Here is a 19,686-nt window from a genome sequence, read left to right on the forward strand (position 1 = left end):
CCCCTTTCCTATTCTTCACTATTTTGATAGCAAAGCTCATAGAATTAGAGGACTTAGAAGATGCTTTGTAAACATTGCCACAAAGGAACTGCTGAAATGATTCACAGGAAGACTGGTCAGTTGGGAGAAAGATCCTAAAGATGTTACACTGGTTTTCAACAACATGCTTAGAGAATTCTTGAAGCAGATAGGTGTCAACCCAGTGAAAACAACATTTTGATTTATTTTTTTTTTAAGTTTATGGTGATTGTGTAGGTTTCTAAAATAAGCAAATATTCAAGTCAAGAGATGTTTTGTTTTTTCTTCTGCCAAGAATGGGGTTAGGGGAGCAAAGACACAATTTGGGAAAGGACATATGTGCTATTATAGGGATCACCTTTAAGTTTCTGGGAAGGAATGGGCACGGGTGAGTAGGTTGGCTCAACATTGTCCTGCACTGCTTATTAGGACCTGAGACATGCAAGGGAAATGTGGGTGACATCAGGGCACCCAGGGCACAGCCCCACTAACTGCTGTGCTGAGTTTCTGTAGCCTGCCACGTTTCCCTTGGTGAAGTAAATGAAGATCAAGGAGTCATTTTATGATGTCCTGGTGCTGAGAATAATAAATGTCTTGTTACAAACAGATGTAACAATGGTTTTTTTCTGGATTATTATCAGGGTGGTCAGCTCTGGATTAAGCCACCCACATCCAATTTGTACAATAATATTGATACATAGGGCTACACTTATTACTGCTCAAGCATTCTGTTTTAATAATTGTGTTTTACTTCTAAAGGTTAAATAAAAGCAAAAAATGGTGCTAAACTATCAAACTGTTCCCCTATTTGTTTTCTCCAGTGTATAACATATATATGTATATATTTTATTTTATTGAAGATGCAGTAGGATACCTGCCATTTAAGAAAATAAATAGAAAATTTAAAATCCCAACAAATGAGAAAAAGAAATTCAGTACCCAAGAATAGGGCTGGTCCAGCACCACCCCAAAGTAGGCTGTGGTTTATGGAGTGAAGAGCCTTGCTCCCTTTACATTCGCTCATGCTCCCACACAAGGCCAGCAGTAGAAATGCTTGAATTCTGCTTGGCTTGCCAAGGGAACTCAGGAGTCAACCAAGGGAACTATTTGGCTCCACGAGGAATGGACACCTCAGGATGCTTCCTGAACAGGGCCTAGTCAGGAAGTAGCCTGGATGTGTATAGTCATGGTCACCTTATGAAAATGTGTGGCAGGTGGCTCTCAGGAAAAACACCAAGTCTGGATCATCTGTGTGGCAGCTTTGCCTGGGGAGGTAACAGCTCCAAATTGAAACTGAACTGCATCCTACATGCTTTACCAAAGCAGTGATGAGAGTGATCAGTGCATGTGGTGTGAGTGGTAGGTTTAAAAAAAAGGGAATGTTTTACGCTCAGTGTTTCCTCTGTCTTTGGGCTACTCAATCTGGACAATAGGTAACCATTCTTTTCAAGGAATCAACCCAACTTTGCTGGCTTGGTTTGTGGTTTGTTTCATCCCTAGCTATGAGCATGCTTTGGTCTATAAACTTGGCTTGTCTCATAATACATTCCCTTTCTGTAATTTTTTAAATTTTTTATTTCCATAGGTTTTTGGAGAACATGAGGTATTTGGTCACATGAGTAAGTTCTTTAGTGGTGATTTGTGAGATTTTGGTGCACACATCACCCGAGCAGTATACACTGAACTCAATTTGTAGTCTTTTACCCCTCATGCCTTTCCCACTCTTTCCCTTGAGTCCCCAAAGTCCACTGTATCATTCTTATGCCTTTGCATCTTCATAGCTTAGCTCCCACTTAAGAGTGAGAACATGCAATGTTTGGTTTTCCATTCCTGAGATACTTCACTTAGAATAATAGTCTCCAATCCCATCCAGGTTATTATGAATGCCATTAATTCATTCCTTTTTATGGCTGAGTAGTATTCCATCACATATATGTATTTATGCATATATATATATACATATGCATATATATACATATACATACACACACACACACACATAAATATACCACAGTTTATTCACTCATTGATTCACGGGCATTTAGGCTGGTTCCACATTTTTGCAATTGCTAATTGTGCTGTTATAAACGTGCATGTGCAAGTATCTTTTTTGTGTAATGACTTCTTTTCCTCTGGGTAGATAACCAGTAAGATTGCTGGATCAAATGGTAGTTCTACTTTTATGAATTGTCCTTGTTTTTCTTTAAAAGTTAATACTTTTGATCACTATAGTTTGTTAGTGTTCGATTGTTTCCACTTTGAAATTTCTAAACTTTTTCCCTTCATAATGTTAAAACAAGTTATGTTAGATGCCCTTTCAACATGAAAGGTTTGTAGTTAAGATATTACATATATTTTATTGTTTATAATAAAAATCTAGACATAAGAAGTGCCAAGTGTTAATTATAATATTTTGCACAGTATCTTTTTTCCCATGATGTGTTAATATCTACAATTTCATTAAATGTTGATGTTATTTTCTATTGAGATTCAGAAGCCTAGGGAGCTATGTGTTCATTTTGGTTATTTTTGTTGTTATTTCCCTGAAGCAAAAGACTACATGGCCTTCAGTGCAACAACCTCAGTCCAATTCTGAAGTTTATTATACTTGCTTGCCTCTTGGCTATTTAACTTCTGAGTGCAAATCATTGAACTCCCTAATGAAGTATTGTAGAGAATAAATTAAAATGAATAAAGAAAAATACTTCCTCTTCAAGGAGGTTCATGAAAAGGACTCTAACAAGTATGCTGGAATTTAGATTTCTTATGAGTTTAAGATTATACCACTGGACTGGGAAAGAATTTCCAGGACTCTAATGAAGAAACGATGGCTTCTTAAAACATCTAACCCAGATCAAGTAGAATAAGTTTAATGAATGGAACTAAACAAACTGATGGCAATATTTTCGAGTGACTTTTTGTTTAACATTTTGCTGTTTTTTTAAATTTTTTGTTTTCCAGATTTGAGAAAACTTTTAAAAAGCTATCTATAGCATACAGCAATTTGGTAAAGTATACTTTTATAAATAAAAATGGAAATATTTATTTTTTCTTCCTACCTGAGCCTGCAGCCTTCAGAGAGCTCTTATTGATATTTTTATTTTATGGCAACATAGTTATTTGCATAAATTCAATAAAAATCTATTCTCTTTATAACAGGATAGAATTACAAACATTGGTTATATTATAAATGGTTTGACTTGAATGTGAAATTTGAGACTATGCACAAGATGCCTAGCTTCAAGGATTCCCAAGCTCGCAGTGAGTGAATAAACATTTTTACCTCTTGACAGGCCAGGAACCTCCAGATATATTGGAGACCTCAAGAAGAGAGAAATTCATGCAGATTTTTAGATACTGCAGCCAAAGTCTGATGTTCGCCCTCCTTTGACTTCTGACCCTTGAAAGGCTTTTAAAAGTCTAATCTGAGATTTCTTATCAAAAGTTCCATCAAAATAAACTTAAAAACAGCCCATGTTTCATCCCTTTTCTTGCTATACTGTTGTCAATAATCATGCCAAGTTTAATGAGACTAAACTTATTCAGCAGACAAATTAGTCTTACTCTGATTATCTTTAGTAGAAATAGGGATGATTGTACAGAGAAAAATTATGTTTCTGAAGAAAAACTGTAGTACACCTGTTATTAGATTGTAGTTTTCTTTGTTGTTTTCAAGTTTTTGTCATCTATCTCTAAATTAGACAGGGCACTTAATTATTCTAATTTCCTCCAACATCTGGCTACGATTCTCCAACTAAGAACATAAACTGCCTTGTTCCTAAAGTCCTATAAGTTGGAGCCAGAAAACTCCATGTAAATTTCAAGAGAGAAATCTCATGGCTATTGTGTGGGCTACAAAGAGAATTGACTAAAATGCCCCATGCTATACCCAGGAACATTCAAACTACAAACCAGAGTAAGAAGTTGATGACATCACAGTGTGGAAAGCTTTTCCCAAGACATTGTAACAAAACTGGACTCTTATCCTTCTTATTTTTTTTTCTTGCTTATGCCTACATTTTTCACTTGGCAGAATAACGCTGTGGTGAGAATTTCACATTCAGTAGCTTCCGTAACTGAATGAAGTTTTGGATCTGTCGTGTCAAACCCACATCTTTACATGACCTAAGGGATCCTTTAGTCCATCCAGTGGGTAACTATGGCAACATCCCTAATGACTTATTTGCCACCTTGGGTTTCATTGCAGGCTTCACTGCAAAGGCTATTGCCACCCAGCAGTGCTCATTAAAGTATCTTGCTGAGTAGCCGTAGATAACACAACAGAACAGGATGAGATAACTCTCAATTATCTACTGGTTGAACAAGCATGTCTGTGCCATTGCTAATAACTACATGCTGTACCTGAATATATTTCTCTGGGGAAGTCAAGACCTAATTGCATAAAATAGCAAGACAGGCTTTATGGCTACAACAGATCTCACTCAGTCTCACATAGACTTTTGATTCATTAGTTGGCTGCCTTTGGGTCCATGTTCATAGACAATATTTCATGTTACTATTAATTTTGTACCACATCATTCTTTTTAAACTTTTTATCTGTTTCCTGTCCAACCTCTGCAGAAATGATGCATCTAACAGAATAACACTGGTCCAGAACTTCCAAATGGTAGTCAATGCCTATGGAACTGACAAAATTGAACTTAGCAATGAACTCCAGGCAGATTTATCCTGAGAGCCACTCCTTCTGAATCTCTTTGTTTCTTAAATGTGACTAAAAGGGTTTTGACATCTGCTCTTAGTTGCTGGCCATTCACCTCTGATGCAGGATCAGACTAACTAGGAAAGGTCCACTCCAGCACCAAGAAACAATCAAAACCTAACTATAGGCTGATTAATCAGCAATGCTTTCAGAAAAAATTCTTGGTCAAAGGGGGGAAATGTTAAAGTTACAAGCAAAGAAGTTGACTCACTGAAGTCAAACCACAACAAAATGGAGCTTGGAGAGTATAAAAGAAGGCCCTTCATGCATGGATGTCTCTAAAAGAATTATTGCAAGGACTCTCTGAAAACTACAAAAATTTTAGATACGATGCTTCTATGAAGACATCTTCCCAGCAATAGCCAGTATCACCAATGAGTATTTGTCCATACCAAGCAATAAGCTTCTGGGGCCAAAGAGGTTTATTTTAAAATAATTTACATGAACTTCACCTTTTTTTTTTCTTTATTTCTTCTTCTTCTTCAAAAAACAAACAAAAGTGATATATGTGCAGAACGTGCAGGTTTGTTACATAGGTATACGTATGCCATGGTGGTTTGCTACACTTTTCAACCTATCATCTAAGTTCCCTCCCCTCACCCCCCAACCTCCAACAGGCCCCAGCGTGTGTTGTTTCCTTCTCTGTGTTCTCATTGTTCTCAACGTTCTCAATGTTCAAATCCCACTTACGAATAAGAACATGCGGTATTTGGTTTTCTGTTCCTGTGTTAGTTTGCTGAGGATGATGGCTTCCAGTTTTCTCCATGTTTCTGCAAAGGACATGCTCTCATTCCTTTTTTATAGCTGCATAGTATTCCATGGTGTATATGTACCACATTTTCTTTATCCAGTCTATCAGTGATGGGCATTTGGGTTGGGTCCATGTCTTTGCTATTGTAAATAGTGCTGCAATAAATATATATATGTATGTTCCCTTACAGTAGAATGATTTATATTCCTTTGGGTATATACCTAGTAATGGGATTGCTGGGTCAAAAGGTATTTCTAGTTTTAGATCCTTGAGGAATGCCCATACTGTCTTCCACAATGGTTGAATTAATTCACTTTCCCACCAACAGTCTAAGAGCATTCCCATTTCTCCACATCCTCTCCAGTATTTATTGTTTCCTGACTTTTTAATAATCTCCATTCTAATTGGCGTGAAATGGCATCTCATTGTGGTTTTGATTTGCATTTCTCTGGTGATCAGTGATGTTGAGCTTCTTTTGTATGTTTTTTGGCCACGTAAATGTCTTTTTTTGAGACGTGTCTGTTCATATCCTTTGCCCACTTTTTGATAGCGTTGTTTGTCTTTTTCTTGTAAGCATGTTTAAGTCCCTTGTAAATTCTGGATATTAGATCATTGTCAGATGGGTAGATCGCACAAATTTTTTCCCAGTCTGTAGGTTGCTTGTTCACTTTGATGATAGTTTGTTTTGTTTGTTTGTTTGTTTGTTTGTTTGTTTTTGCTGTGCAGAAGCTCTTTAATTTAATTAGATCCCATTGTCAATTTTGGCTTTTGTTGCAATTGCTTTTGGCATTTTTGTCATGAAGTCTTTGCCCACCATGCCTATGTCCTGAATGTTGTTGCCTAGGTTTTCTTCTAGGGTTTTTATGGTTTGGGGTTTTACATTTAAGTCTTTAATCCATCTTGAGTTAATTTTTGTATAAGGTGTAAGGAAGGGGTCCAGTTTCAGTTTCCTGCATATGGCTAGCCAGATTTCCCACATTATTACTGAATATGAGATCCTTTCCCATTGCTTGTTTTTGTCAGGTTTGTTGAAGATCAGGTGGTTGTAGACGTGTGGTGTATTTCTGAGGTCTATGTTCACCTTCATTGGTCTATATGTCTGTTTTGGTACCAGTTCCATGCTGTTTTGGTCAGTGAGGCCCTGCAGTAATGAAGTCAGGTAGTGTGATGCCTCCAGTTTTGTTCTTTATGCTTAGGATCGTCTTGGCTATATGGGGTCTTCTTTGATTCCATATGAAATTTAAAATAGGTTTTTCTAATTCTGTGAAGAATGCCAATGGTAGTTTGATGGGGAACTTCACCTTTTACCCTTAAAAAAGCTTCGGCTCCCCCAGCTTTTTCAAATGTGCCTATGGTTCACTACGGTACGCATATCCCAAATTGCAGTTCATTGCTCTTCCCAGATAAACTATTTTGAAAAGTCAGTCTCTCTGCTGTTTATTTTAATAATTTTTAATAGAAGTACATCTTTCTTAAAAGCATAGCAAAAATTTTAAGTACATTCACAATAATAATAATTAGGAAACAAATGATCATTGCTTTGATTTTAAGAATTATTAATTTCTTTAATTTTTCAAGTTGAAATATAGAACATGTTTTATTTAGTTACCAATTTATTTCTGTATTTTTCATGAAACAATTTACTTTGGTAAGAAATTTCAAGGAATCTGTGGCATAAATATATATTTGGTCAATGTTCCTTGACCCAAAGTATTAAGGCTGGGTTGTATTTAATTCAGTGACTAAGTAATTTAGTCAGGTTATTCAATAAATTAATGAGGTAATTATCTATAAATTGTTATAATCTGTAAATCTATAAATCATATGTAAAATTTTATTATAAAAAGCAAATGAGTCTTTCTAACAATAGCTAGTTCCAACAATAAAATAACTTCACTTTTAGTTAGCAAGCTCATATTACATTTCTAAATATTGAAGTCTGTGCAGTAGTTAATGAACTTTTAGTCAATTATTGAGAAAAAAACTTTTAGTACAGTAGAAGATATAAAAAACATGATTGAGCTCAATTTCTCTTTTTTAAAAAATCACTGATTTCTTGGTCAAACTTTTGCTTCTTTTGGAACTTTTGAACTTTGTGGCCATGTGAAATGGCACTCTGAAACTTCTAGTAGACTCAAATTGAGGTAACTTTCTTGCTCACAACAATTTTATGTCCAGTTTCTAATATAAGCCATTATTTCTAACACATGCCATGGTTCCATGTTTGAACTAATGTTAATACCATCTGCCCCTACATGACTGAGTCTGAGCACATCCCTGGGCCACATCAAGCACCATGGCAGATTAATCATTCCTTATGGTTTTAACAGGCAAGCTGGGGGAAAAAAATAACTGTCTCCTCCAACTTTGGTTATGAGTGAGTTTCTTACCTTTTAATGGTGAAAAATAAACTTATCTGTCATAGGAGAAAATAACATTACACTCATATGGAAGCAGAGGTGAGAAGTGAAGCCTTAGTAGTGATGTCATTGTTGCCAATTACTGAAGCCAGGAAGTTAGGAATCATCAGTCTTTTTCTTTTGAATTAATGTGACAGTAGTCGAGAGAGAGAAAAAAGTAGGCATGCTGTATGTTATTTAGAGGATAAGATCTATAGATTTGAAATTGATTTGGCATAAACTCACAGGAAAGTGAAGAATCAAGCATGTATTCTAAGCTTCTGGCTTGAGCAAGTGAGCAATCAGCAACATCAGCCCTGTGACTTACTAGATTTTTACTGAGGTATACTTTGTAATGTAATAGCTGCGAGAAACTGAATATCATTGAAATTTAGAAAAGGTTATGACAATGTCATTGGGTTAATAGATAGCCTTTTCTTACAAAGATTTGTAAAAAATGAGAGGCCCTAGAAATTTGCTGTGTATATTATGCATAAAAATACCACCTCCAGTGAATTCGTTTGGAAAAGAAACTCAAAGCAAGGCCAGACAAAGAAAACAAAAAGAAAAGAAAAGAAAGGGAAAGGACAGGGAAGAAAAGGCAAGAAAAAACAAGACAGACAAAAAATTGGAAAAATATGACAGAGAGAGCAAGAATTGTATATATCATAATTTTATAATATTTTAAATTTATAAAATTATTTTTTGACTTTTTTTAATTCAAGAAGACCCTGGATATAAGTCCATCAGTATATAAATAATTGCTAAGAACTGGGACTAAATTTTAAATAAACTACACTGTTGAAAAAGCCAATATTTTCAAGAAAATTGACCAAAAGGTATCCTTGTCTTCATTTCCACTGACATCTTATGACTGCCATATTTTTTCAGCTATGGCTCTTTTTCTACCAATGGCATGTCACAAAAATGTGTGAACCTCTGGTCACTATAATTAGTCATACCAATATTGCATAATTTTACCTCAGAATGTTTTTTCCACCTACATTCTTTCTCCAGGGGCATTTATATTCAGCGTTTTTTCCAGGGGCATTTACATTCTGAATACTGTGCCTCAAAGTCAAACTGGTTAGCATTACAATCTTGTCTGGTATTATATATGCATTTATTAATGTACAAATTGACCTCATAAATAGAATATATTTGTCAGGAGTTTTAGGTCTTGTGTTCCCAACACCTAACAATAGATACTTGTTGAATAAATTATGAAAGGGAAAAATAATTTTTAAGAAATTTTGAAAACTTAAAAAGGAAACAAAGGTGTCACAATGGAAACAAAATTTCACTTTTTTTTCTCTGAGTTTAGAGTAAATCTCAGATTCAAACACATCTAAGGATGTACAATTATCAATTATGTAATTCCAAGGGAAAGTAATTTGTACTTACAGGTTAGATATGATAATTAATTCACTTAATTCTACTCGTTTGCTTTAAAAAAAAAAAAGAGGCTGTCAGAAATAATACATCACAGTAAAACCTCCTATCAAACAAGAAAAGATTGTATTTGGGAAAACATTTTCATAGACCTAAATTTAGTAATGTTTCCAACTTACATTTCACCAGTTAAGCTTCCCATTAGAAAATGTGTTTGTATGACACCAGTTCCACTTGCATTTTTTCCCATAGGTTTCCCAGCAGACGTTTACAATCCTTTAGTGATGTTATAGCCAGAATTGTATTAGGTAATAATATAAAATCCCTAAATTTTATGTACAAACCTTCACTGATATTTTTAGTTATCATGAAAGAATCCTTGTATTTATTTCTATTCTAATTCTCCTCATGTCATTGGTATTTTATATGTATTCATTGTAAACATGTGTTGAATGTTCTAAATTTATACAAGCAAAACAATGTACATATTCTAGAGCTTAATATTTTCCCTCTCCCTGTTTTTTTTTCCATGGCTTTCTCTTGCTTTCACTATTGCAAACTCTGACCCTGAGAGGCAAGAGTCATGACCATTTAGTAAGATGTATCGTTGAGTACCATAAAATAGTTGGATAGTCTGCTATTTTTTTATAGTAGCAAAAATAGAATGTTCATATGCTTGCCCATGATTTTTATACATTTTTAAATTTGTCTACCACATGCCTAAATTTACCAAATTAAGTCCGTGTATATAAAACATTTGCACAAATGTTACTCAAGTTGTCTGAAATAAAAATACATGTATTTTGCAATTTAGAGCACATGACACTAAAAATGTATAGCTCCGTTAACTCACCTTTTGAACAAATTTCAGCAAGAAATTTCAGAATGAATATAAAAAAGTTAAGAAATATTCTAATATATAGTAGCTGAAAAGTTTACAGAAGTAAAGAAGAAAGACACAAATTAGTAGATTCTGAAGAATTATCTATATGAACCCATAACTATTCTCTTTATTTTGGATATTCTATTGTTTCCTTATAATTTGTTTATAAGTTTCCTTATAAATAAACAAATTATAAGGAAACAGTGGAATATCCAAAACAGAATATGCAAGCCAATTAACAATCACCATTTTTACCAACAAAAACATTGAAAGTCAGAAAATTGTGGAATATCTTTGAAGTGCTAATAAATGATAATGGCAAATCTAGAATTTTATGTCAATTAGATTTAGAATTCAAGAGCAGATCAAAATAGAGACATCTTCAGACAATCCAAAAACTGAGAGTTTACTACCAAGAATAGTAACTTTTACAGTATATACCATAGAATAAAGGATAATTAACTGGATGTAAATTCCAAAACATTAGAAGAAGAAAGGATGTGAAAAAACATATATAAGCAATCACAATTTTATTTAACAAACACACCAACAATATGTGATTTGTGGGAATAAGAAAAACAACATAAATATAAAATAATGAACAATTTGTAGCAAATATTTTTAAATAATTGCAATTAAAGAGCCCTAAGACTTTGTATTATTTGGGCTTGGTGTTAATAAACTTTATATTTTATGTTAATAATGTTTATTAGAATATCAAAATTGCCTAGCAAAAGAAAACTGATAATGTGAATAATTTCCAAAATAAAAGAGATAAGTTACAAAAAATGTTAAAGTAAACAAATGCAAAACAAGGCAAAAAAAAATCAAAGAATTTGAGAAAGATCAGCAAAGTGAATAAAAGGAAGAAAACATGACTTTAAATATAAAAAAATAAATAAATGAAAACCTAAAAAATAACATGCAAGTTGCCAAAAGAAAACAATTTACTTGACTGAATAAAGGTCGTTAAAGGATTTCTTCAGCTGGTGAGCACCAGGCAAACCTGAAGACTAGGTGGTTCCAGACTGAAGTAGGATCAGGCGTCTAACAGAAGTCTGTTGAGTATGCCTGGTTTAGGCTGGACAGATATTTTCTGCTTTAACTGAAGTTGAGTTTAGGTTTTTGGGTTCTTTTCTGTTTGTTTTTGTTTTATCTGTTTATGTTCCACTTTCAGAGTCTCATTATCCATCAGAACAATATTATATGAGAACAATCTTTGCAGTTGATGGGCTAACCACGTTCCCTGGGTGGGGCAGGGGAAGTAGACAAGAATAAGAATGAAGTGGATGTAAAGGAAGAAGGCAAGGGGCGGGGGATTATTACCCTCTAGTATGTTTGTTTTAATCGCTTTACACGGTTACTAGTTTTCAAATTTACTAAATATTTTATATGATTCAAATCATTAACTGAGAAATTTATTTCAAATTCAGTGCTCTTTGCAAAGTACTGGCTAGATGTTGGAATCCAAAAATGAACTGTGAAAAAAGGCCCGTGTCCTCAGGAACTTATGTTCAGAAGAAATGGAAAAACAAAATTAAATAAGTGGATAAATACATGTGTGTTGTTTTACTAAGACCTTATTTATTAAATATTTTGCTAAGCCTATAATATTAAATCAGCTATTTATATATCTCTATATAACAATGGTTCTAGAGTCAGGAGGTCAACCTTGTGGATTCCTCAGTGACCTTGAGTAATCACTCAGCCAAAATACATTTGTATTTAAATACGAACATAAGTTCGAACATTATGTTGTTACCCTAGCCACTTCACAAAATACGTTCGAATAATAGGTTGTTACCCTAGACACTTCACAAAATATTTGAAAAACGCATGGATAGACAATTTGATGATTCTATAAATCTGGTAAATGAATTAGAAATATTATAAAAGGTTTTTCTGAGAGGATACCATCGAGCAAAAAGAAAATGACTAGCATTTGACACTATGTAACTTTAAATCTATATTTCAGGGACCTCTGTCACTTTCTTGGGGAATTGAATCACCTATTCCTACTTAGCAGCATGAAAATGAGTTGAATCTCCAGGTTATAGCATTTGAAGGCATGCCTGAGAGGAGCAGATTCAAAAATCAACAGGTGGTTGATGTTTTCTGTGGGGAGCATTCCTACCTCAATTCTGCTGCTGTGACCCATTTCTAAACAGCTTTGGGGTCTACAGTCCCCCTTGGTACCTGCTGGGGATTTGTTCCAAGACCACCACCAATCCTACCACCATCATCCCTTCATAGCAAAAGCCAGAGATGCTCAAGTTTCTTATATAAAATGGCCTAGTATTTGCATATAACTTACACACACCCTCTTGTATACTTTATATCATTTCCAGATTACTTACATTAATAATACTGAATACAATATAAATGCTATGCACATAATTGTTATAAGGATTGTTTTATTTGCATTGTTTTATTGTTGTATTTCTTTTTAAAAATTATTTTTGGTATTTCTTTTAACAAATATGTTTGATTCATGGTTAGTTAAATCCACCCACAATGGGGGTATGGAGGGTCAACTGTATTCAGGAATTTGCATTAACAGACATAAGAGCCTAGTAGATTCTTTGCTTAAATGAACTCTGTGCAGACACAGCATTCAACATTTCTATTTTGATACTTTAAGCAGACTGCAGTGTTTGACAAGCTATTTCAGTAATATGCGATAATCTTTACAAAATAGACATAGATGTTCTGTGACCCCAAATTCTCTGAAACTCTAAACTCAATTATTGAATCTATAGTGGTGTTTCTGATCAGATTACAAGATGAAGGAAGCAATGGAACTTGGCCTAATGTAATGAAAAATATTGCTATCTCTCCACTGATTATTTTGGATGATGGGAGAGCTGTATAGCCATTTAACTAAGGAGGAATCCTTTCAGGAACTACTCTGAAGTACTTTAAAAGATGGAGTTGCTGAAGAAAAAAGATTGAAAACAATTGGCTTAGCTGTTCGGAGCATGGCAAGAATGTAACTATAATCTGTCATTGTGGGGGCAGACAGATTGCCTGAAAATTGAATAAATTGGAAATCACTGGAAGGCAGCTATTTTGTCCTTGAGTGCATTAGGTATCTTGGAAAAATGTTATTAAATGGTGAACAATTGCTATCGAAAAGTTTCTAGTTGTTTGGAATATAGAGTTACATAAAGTCAAGATTCTATTATTATTCTAATAATAGATAAAATCCGAATGTAAAGAAAATGTTTCCTATGAAATATGTAATTTAATTCTTATCAGAGCAATACTTTAAACAATTATTTGATTAGCCTGTGTTTGTGAATGTATATAAAGTAAGCAATAACCTTATTTTCTCCTCTTTGTAATTTATTTATTTATTTATTTTACATGCAATACTTTTATTTTAGACATGCAAGGAAAGCTATTTCAGAATCTACTAATTTAAAGCAAGCAGCTGTATACAGACAGCAAAAGAAGCAACATTTTGTTACAGCTTAGCACAAGGCATCCAACACAAACAGGCATGAGACAATGCATATTTATGTAGCATTAAAACCAGATGAATAATATATTGTGGGGCAGGAGGAGGAAAGGAGGGGAAAAATAGAAATGAAAAACCAATGTTTCTCAATGCTTCCAATATATAATGCTAAATTTCCCACCTGATAGCACATCCAGGTGCTTCAAATGTAGTGCATTACAGTGAGAATGTTAAGAATGGAAAATCTTATCTGTGTACCTACCTAATACTAAGTTTGGTCAAAACACATTTTCATAGATCTTCTTTCAGTGGTAAATCGATTTGAACATCTTGTGAAGTTATTGTTTAATAACTTACTTAACTTAGGCTTTATGCTCTCTCTATATAAACAATGAATTCTTTTCCTTTTATAAAAAAAATGCTGCATGTTTTATTAAAAGAATATGCAATAGTTACCAATATTAAAGGTTTTAAAATTCAGAAATATAATGCCACAGTTAACAAAGTATTAAGTATTTAAATGAGGACTTAATATATTAGAATGCCATCACTAGTAAAATATAAGTATTTAGGTATTAAAACTGAATGAATATTAGAAGTTTTGAACTATATAAACTCAGCATTAATGCTTTGAAAGAGTTATTATTCAGCAAGATATTGCAGAACAGACTTCAGACATAGCACTCTAATAAGTTCTTAAAGGGATTGTTTGATATTATTATATAGCACAAATGTGATTCAATAAATGTGGCACTACAAAATTTCTTAATACTTAATGTTTTAACCTTAAATATTATATAATGGTACAAATTAATTTTAGTTTCTTGTAATATTTTCACATATACTTTTATGTGATACATTAGAACACATTAGCTCATACAGATTGTAAGATAATCACACAAAATAGTTTCTTTTTTTAACCTCAATATTTGAAGACCAAACCACACTATATATTATGGCACTGCTTATTTTGACCTAGCACTTCAGCTATATTTTCTTTGGTAAACATTTTAATGATCGTCATGTTTTCCTCTTATAAGATAAATCACAGATGGTTCATTAATAATATGTATGTGTTTAAGATTTAATATTACTCAAAACACTTCTAGGTCATATTTTGTCAAGATGAGATTAAATCAGTTGCAGAGAGGAATGAGCTGTATCAAGATCACATATAGAATGAAAATAAAACAGAAAAGTTTGGAATGTGAACAGGAAAAAAATACAATCATAAAAGTACTAGTTCTAAAATGTTCTACTATTATTATACAAGACAATAAATCACCATGCTGAGGATATTTTCTTTCATATGTATATCAGCATTCTATTTCCTCTGTGAAATTCTGCATACTCGATGAGTAGTCATTTAGTACACAGGGACATTAAAATATTCATGACGTGGCATCTATTAAATGTGAGAATACTCTTCATAGGGAGAAACCCCTCTTCACTGGAAAAACATCCTTCAAGAAGAAAAGAAACTCTCCTATAGTAGATCGGCCTGCTCAATTGCTTTAAGGACATTTTTCTTGGATGTTTCCTGAACTTCCCCTCCCAAAAGAAACTCATCCAAAATAAAATAAGCCTTCTCAAAATTAAAGATGATATCTAGTTCACAGACACTGCCGAAATACTTGTCAAGTAATTCCACATAACGATGAATTATTTCCAGGGTAATTAGTTCATTGTCCTGATCCTCAATAGCACAGCAAAAATACAGACTAGCATATCTTTTGTAAACAATCTTCAGATCTCGCCACTCAAGGAAGCTGCACATTTTAGGTTTCCGTGCTAAAACGGTCTGAACAAGTTCTCTTGTGATCTTTTTCTTCTCTTTGTCTGATAGTGGGACATAACATTTTTGCAGTCGAAGCTTTCCCTGACGACTAAAAAGCAACATAAACCGCATGGCGGCCGCGGGCAGCGGGCGCGGCGGAGCTTGGCCGGCGGCGGCGGCGGCGGCGGCGAAGGGGAAGCCCCTGTCGCCGTGCTGAGGAAGAGAAGCCGTGGTGCTGTGTCCTCTTTGTAATTTAATTCATTAGAAATTGAGAATCTCAGACTTCTCTCCAGCCCTATTAAATCTGCATCTTCATTTCCAGATCACTCATATACTGTTTAACTTTGAGAAGCACTGCTGTGTATTGTCTTGAGAGTCCACACTATGAAATAAATTGGCCCTTATTTACTCCTCAATTGAAATTCTTCAGACTTTCTCAAAGTTTCTAAATAAGTCCCAGTTAGTGGAAATGAACTGAATTTAGTTTAATTTTTTTTATCATGCATTGTTTTCCAAAAGAAGAAGGCTTATTTCTGCCAACTTCTTCTTATCCTCAACTTCCAACCACTGTCACGTCTGTCTTCTTTCTTTTTAATATTTTCAGGTGAATTAGAGGTTTGTCAACCGTAAGAATGAAATATATGGTTTATGGCCTATTTTTATGTAACTGGTCATTCTGAGATCTGGAAAACACTACCTGTGTTTATCTGCAACTAAAATCTAGACACCTGAGCCTACACTGCATAGCGAAACAGGTCACTAGAAAAACACAAGCAATTTAGAAAGGCTTTTAATATTGAACAGTTGCATTTTGTTTCTATTCATGTCTATCGCTTTCTCTTTTTTTATTCTAAATTGCTTTATTATATTCTATATTTAATATTCTATCATTAATGTCAATAACAGTCAATAATAATTGAGGACTCAGGTTTTGTCAATACACTGATTTATAATTAGTACAATATGTTATGAGTTTCCTTCACACATTAATATTATCAGCTCTTCATTTTTTGTTGTTCACAATATATCTTCAACTACCTTTTTATTTTTAGGCAATGTATATATTACAATTTAAGAATAACATCTTCTTTGTTAAATATTTATTTCCACCCCTTTTCAGAAAATTAGATGGTTTACACTTATTGTTAAGAAATAATATAAAGCTTTTCTGGTTTTGTGCTTCTAAATAATATTATTAATATATTCTTTTGTAATTACAAAAACTCCTTGTTTTTGTTTTGTAATTACTTTCTCAATAAAATAGAGCTGCAAATATTTTGTTCCTTTAAATATTTCAAATAAATAATTATCATTTATAATAAAAAATATAAAATATGCCAAAGAATTTATTATTTCAAAAAATATGTCATTCACCAATTTGCTTTTAAATTTGTGAATACAGTCTCATTTTATTTTAATACTTTAATCATAGATCTTAACTTTTTTATAATTAATTTTAATTTGTATTTAACATGGTAATAATATTTTTACTTAATTTTATATTGTTGGGTTAGTAGTCACTGTTAGTACACATAACTATTTTACTTTTTCAACATATAATTTTCATTAATCTTATTCAGATAAAGTTCATTTTCACTATTTTTCTTCAATTGGAAATATTTCATATTTTAAAGACTTCCATTCCTAACAAATGTGGAATACAACATTTTTAGCTCAAAATATTTTTCAAAACAAAACAGAATTTTTTCAGTCTTCACATATAAAACTAAAGCAACAAGCTCAAGTCTATCCAGACATTTTATACTTCAGAAACGAAAATATTAATCTTACGTGTTTATGGCGGATGTTTTTCTTATAATTTTAGTTAAAAAATATTTGTAGAAGATTTTTATAGTAATATAGTCAGAAAATTAGTCTGTATTTTTATCTACAAATTAAGCAGTATTTTAAAAATTAGCTCAGGAAATTTTATTTTATATTGTATTTTAGTCTGTATTTGAATGGTATTTAAATTCTTAGATTTTCACTTTAGATGTGGGAACTCAGGTGCTTATTCTATCCTCTTTAATTTTATATCTGTGATTTCTTCTGCTTTGTTTTCAGTTCTATTTTTTTCCTGCACTGCGAAAGAGTTTCTAAAGATTGTATTTAATATCACAAGCTTCATTTAGTGCTCTATCATTTGGCATTTACATTTTTACATAGTTTTAAAATTATATATATTTCTTTGTATTTTTTATCTAATTTTATACAATTTTAAAAATCATGCACCTCTAATATCTATTGACTAGGTTTAGCTTTCATTTCAGAGATAACATTAATAGTGAAAAATATTATCTTAAATGCAAAGATATTCATTATTTAAAAATTGATCAATGACATTCACCAAATTATCACAGGGACAAAAACATAAAATGATCATCTGTAGAGATGCAGAAAAATAATTTGACAAAATTCAGCACTGATTTATAAGAATTATCAGCAAAATAAGAATAGAAATGAAAATTGACCAACAACCAGAAATAACAGCAACAACAAAATACCAAGTCAGTAAAGATGGAGAGAAATAGGGAAGCAGTGAAGGTAGATGTCATTTCTGTTTTTAGTGGTGGAATACAAGGTGTTCTTGTGCTTGAAGGTCATGTTCTTGTGATAAAACACACTGCAGAGACAACACAGTTTAATTGGCTGAGGCAGGTGACTCCCTTTAAGCATCAGGGTGGAACAAACTACACGACAAAATGTAATTTTAAAAACCACTCTCATTCAAATGTAATAATATCAAAGCACCCTTAACTCATTAATGAGTGAAACAATGAGTGTCATGGTCTGAATTGTGTTCCCCTCCCCAAACCCGTATGTTCAAGCCCTAACCCCTAGTTATACACATAAGGTAAATGAAACCTTATTTGGACACAAAGTTTTTGCAGATGTAATCAAGCTAAAATTATGTCTTTAGGTGGGACTTAAAATAACATGGGTTATCTTTATAAGAAGAGGGAACAGAAACAGATAGGATGTGGAGAGGACCATGTGAAGAGAGAAGCTGAGACTGAAAAGGATTTATGTATTAATATTGACAGAAGCCAAGGAACACCATCTGAAGTTCTGATGGCAACATCAGAAGCTAAGAGAAAGGCATGGAAAAGATTCTCACCTAGAGCATCCAGAGGAGAGGTTGGTCCTGCAGACACCTTGTTTTCTGACCTCTGACCTCTGCAACTGTGAGAGAAGAAATTTCTGTTGCTTAAAGACACACAGCTTGTGGTACTTCATTATAGCAGCCCAAGGTAACTAATATAGATGACAAAATTGGTTCCAAGGGTGTTTGAGGAACTGGACCTTTATAGGCATTATTTTCATAATACTGCATTAAGCTATGATAACTGGATTAGATTCAAAATTGAATAATGCCCTAAATGCAATAAAGCTATAATTTTGAGATAAAATTTTAATAGCTTTATGAGATATAATTAACATCTGGTATACTGCACATTTTTGAGGTGTGAAATTTTTAAACATTAACATACGTATATACTTGTAAAACTATCACACTATAAAGAGATCTCAAGCCTCTTCTTTTGACTTTCAACACATTGTCAATCCAGTACTAATCTGGTTTTATTACCATATATTAGCTTTTATTTTCTACAATTATATATCAGTAGAATTACAGAGTATGAATTCTTTTTGTCTTTTTTCCTTAAGCATAATATTTTTGAGATTCAACAATTTCTTGCATGTTGAAGTAGCACATTTTTTTATTGTTACATATTATTTCATTTCATAGACATACCACTATAATTTATTTACTAAACTCTTGACCAGAGGTTCTCAAATGAGGGACATTTTACCTGCCAGGGGACATTTCCAATGTTTGGGGACACTTTTGGTTATCAGAGGTTTGTGGAGGAGGGGATAGAGTGTCCACAGGCCAGGGTTCCACAAAGGATAGCTCCCCACAACAAAGAATTAAGCCACTTCAACAGCTAATAGTGCTGAACTTGAGAACGCCGCTCTTGGTGGACAGTTGCATGGTGTCTGTTTTTGACAATAATGAATAAAGGTACTTGTGCAAGCCTTTTTACAGACTTATGCTTTTCTCCCCCCTAGGATAAATGCCTAGGGGTAGAATTGGTACGTGTAAGGTAGATTTAGTTATCCAAAGTAGCTGTACTGTGTTACACTCCCACCGTCAATGTATGCAAACTCTAGATTCTGGTTTCTTGACATCTATGCCAAATATTGGTAACACAATTTTTAAAATAGTAGCTTTTCTAGTAGATGTGTATAATTATCTCATTTTATTTTTTATTACTAACAAT

General features: G+C 33.3%; 1 protein-coding gene and 1 pseudogene across 21 annotated transcripts in view; both read right to left on the reverse strand.

Annotated features, from left to right (window-relative positions):
- BDP1 (B double prime 1, subunit of RNA polymerase III transcription initiation factor IIIB) overlaps positions 1 to 19,686 on the reverse strand; it is a 302,743-nt gene that overhangs the window by 272,344 nt on the left and 10,713 nt on the right. For 19 of the 21 annotated variants that reach the window (XR_008548224.2, XR_008548220.2, XR_008548219.2 and 16 more), the window contains exon 2: positions 18,519 to 18,583. The exons of the other annotated variants lie outside the window; for them this stretch is intronic. The gene's annotated coding sequence lies outside the window, so the exon portion shown is untranslated. The remainder of the gene's footprint in view (positions 1 to 18,518; positions 18,584 to 19,686) is intronic. 21 annotated transcript variants of the gene reach the window in all.
- On the reverse strand, positions 15,107 to 15,640 carry LOC741655 (adaptor related protein complex 1 subunit sigma 2; annotated as a pseudogene).

Source organism: Pan troglodytes, chromosome 4 (genome assembly GCF_028858775.2).
Source record: "Pan troglodytes isolate AG18354 chromosome 4, NHGRI_mPanTro3-v2.0_pri, whole genome shotgun sequence".
In the NCBI taxonomy this organism is placed as follows: domain Eukaryota; kingdom Metazoa; phylum Chordata; class Mammalia; order Primates; family Hominidae; genus Pan; species Pan troglodytes.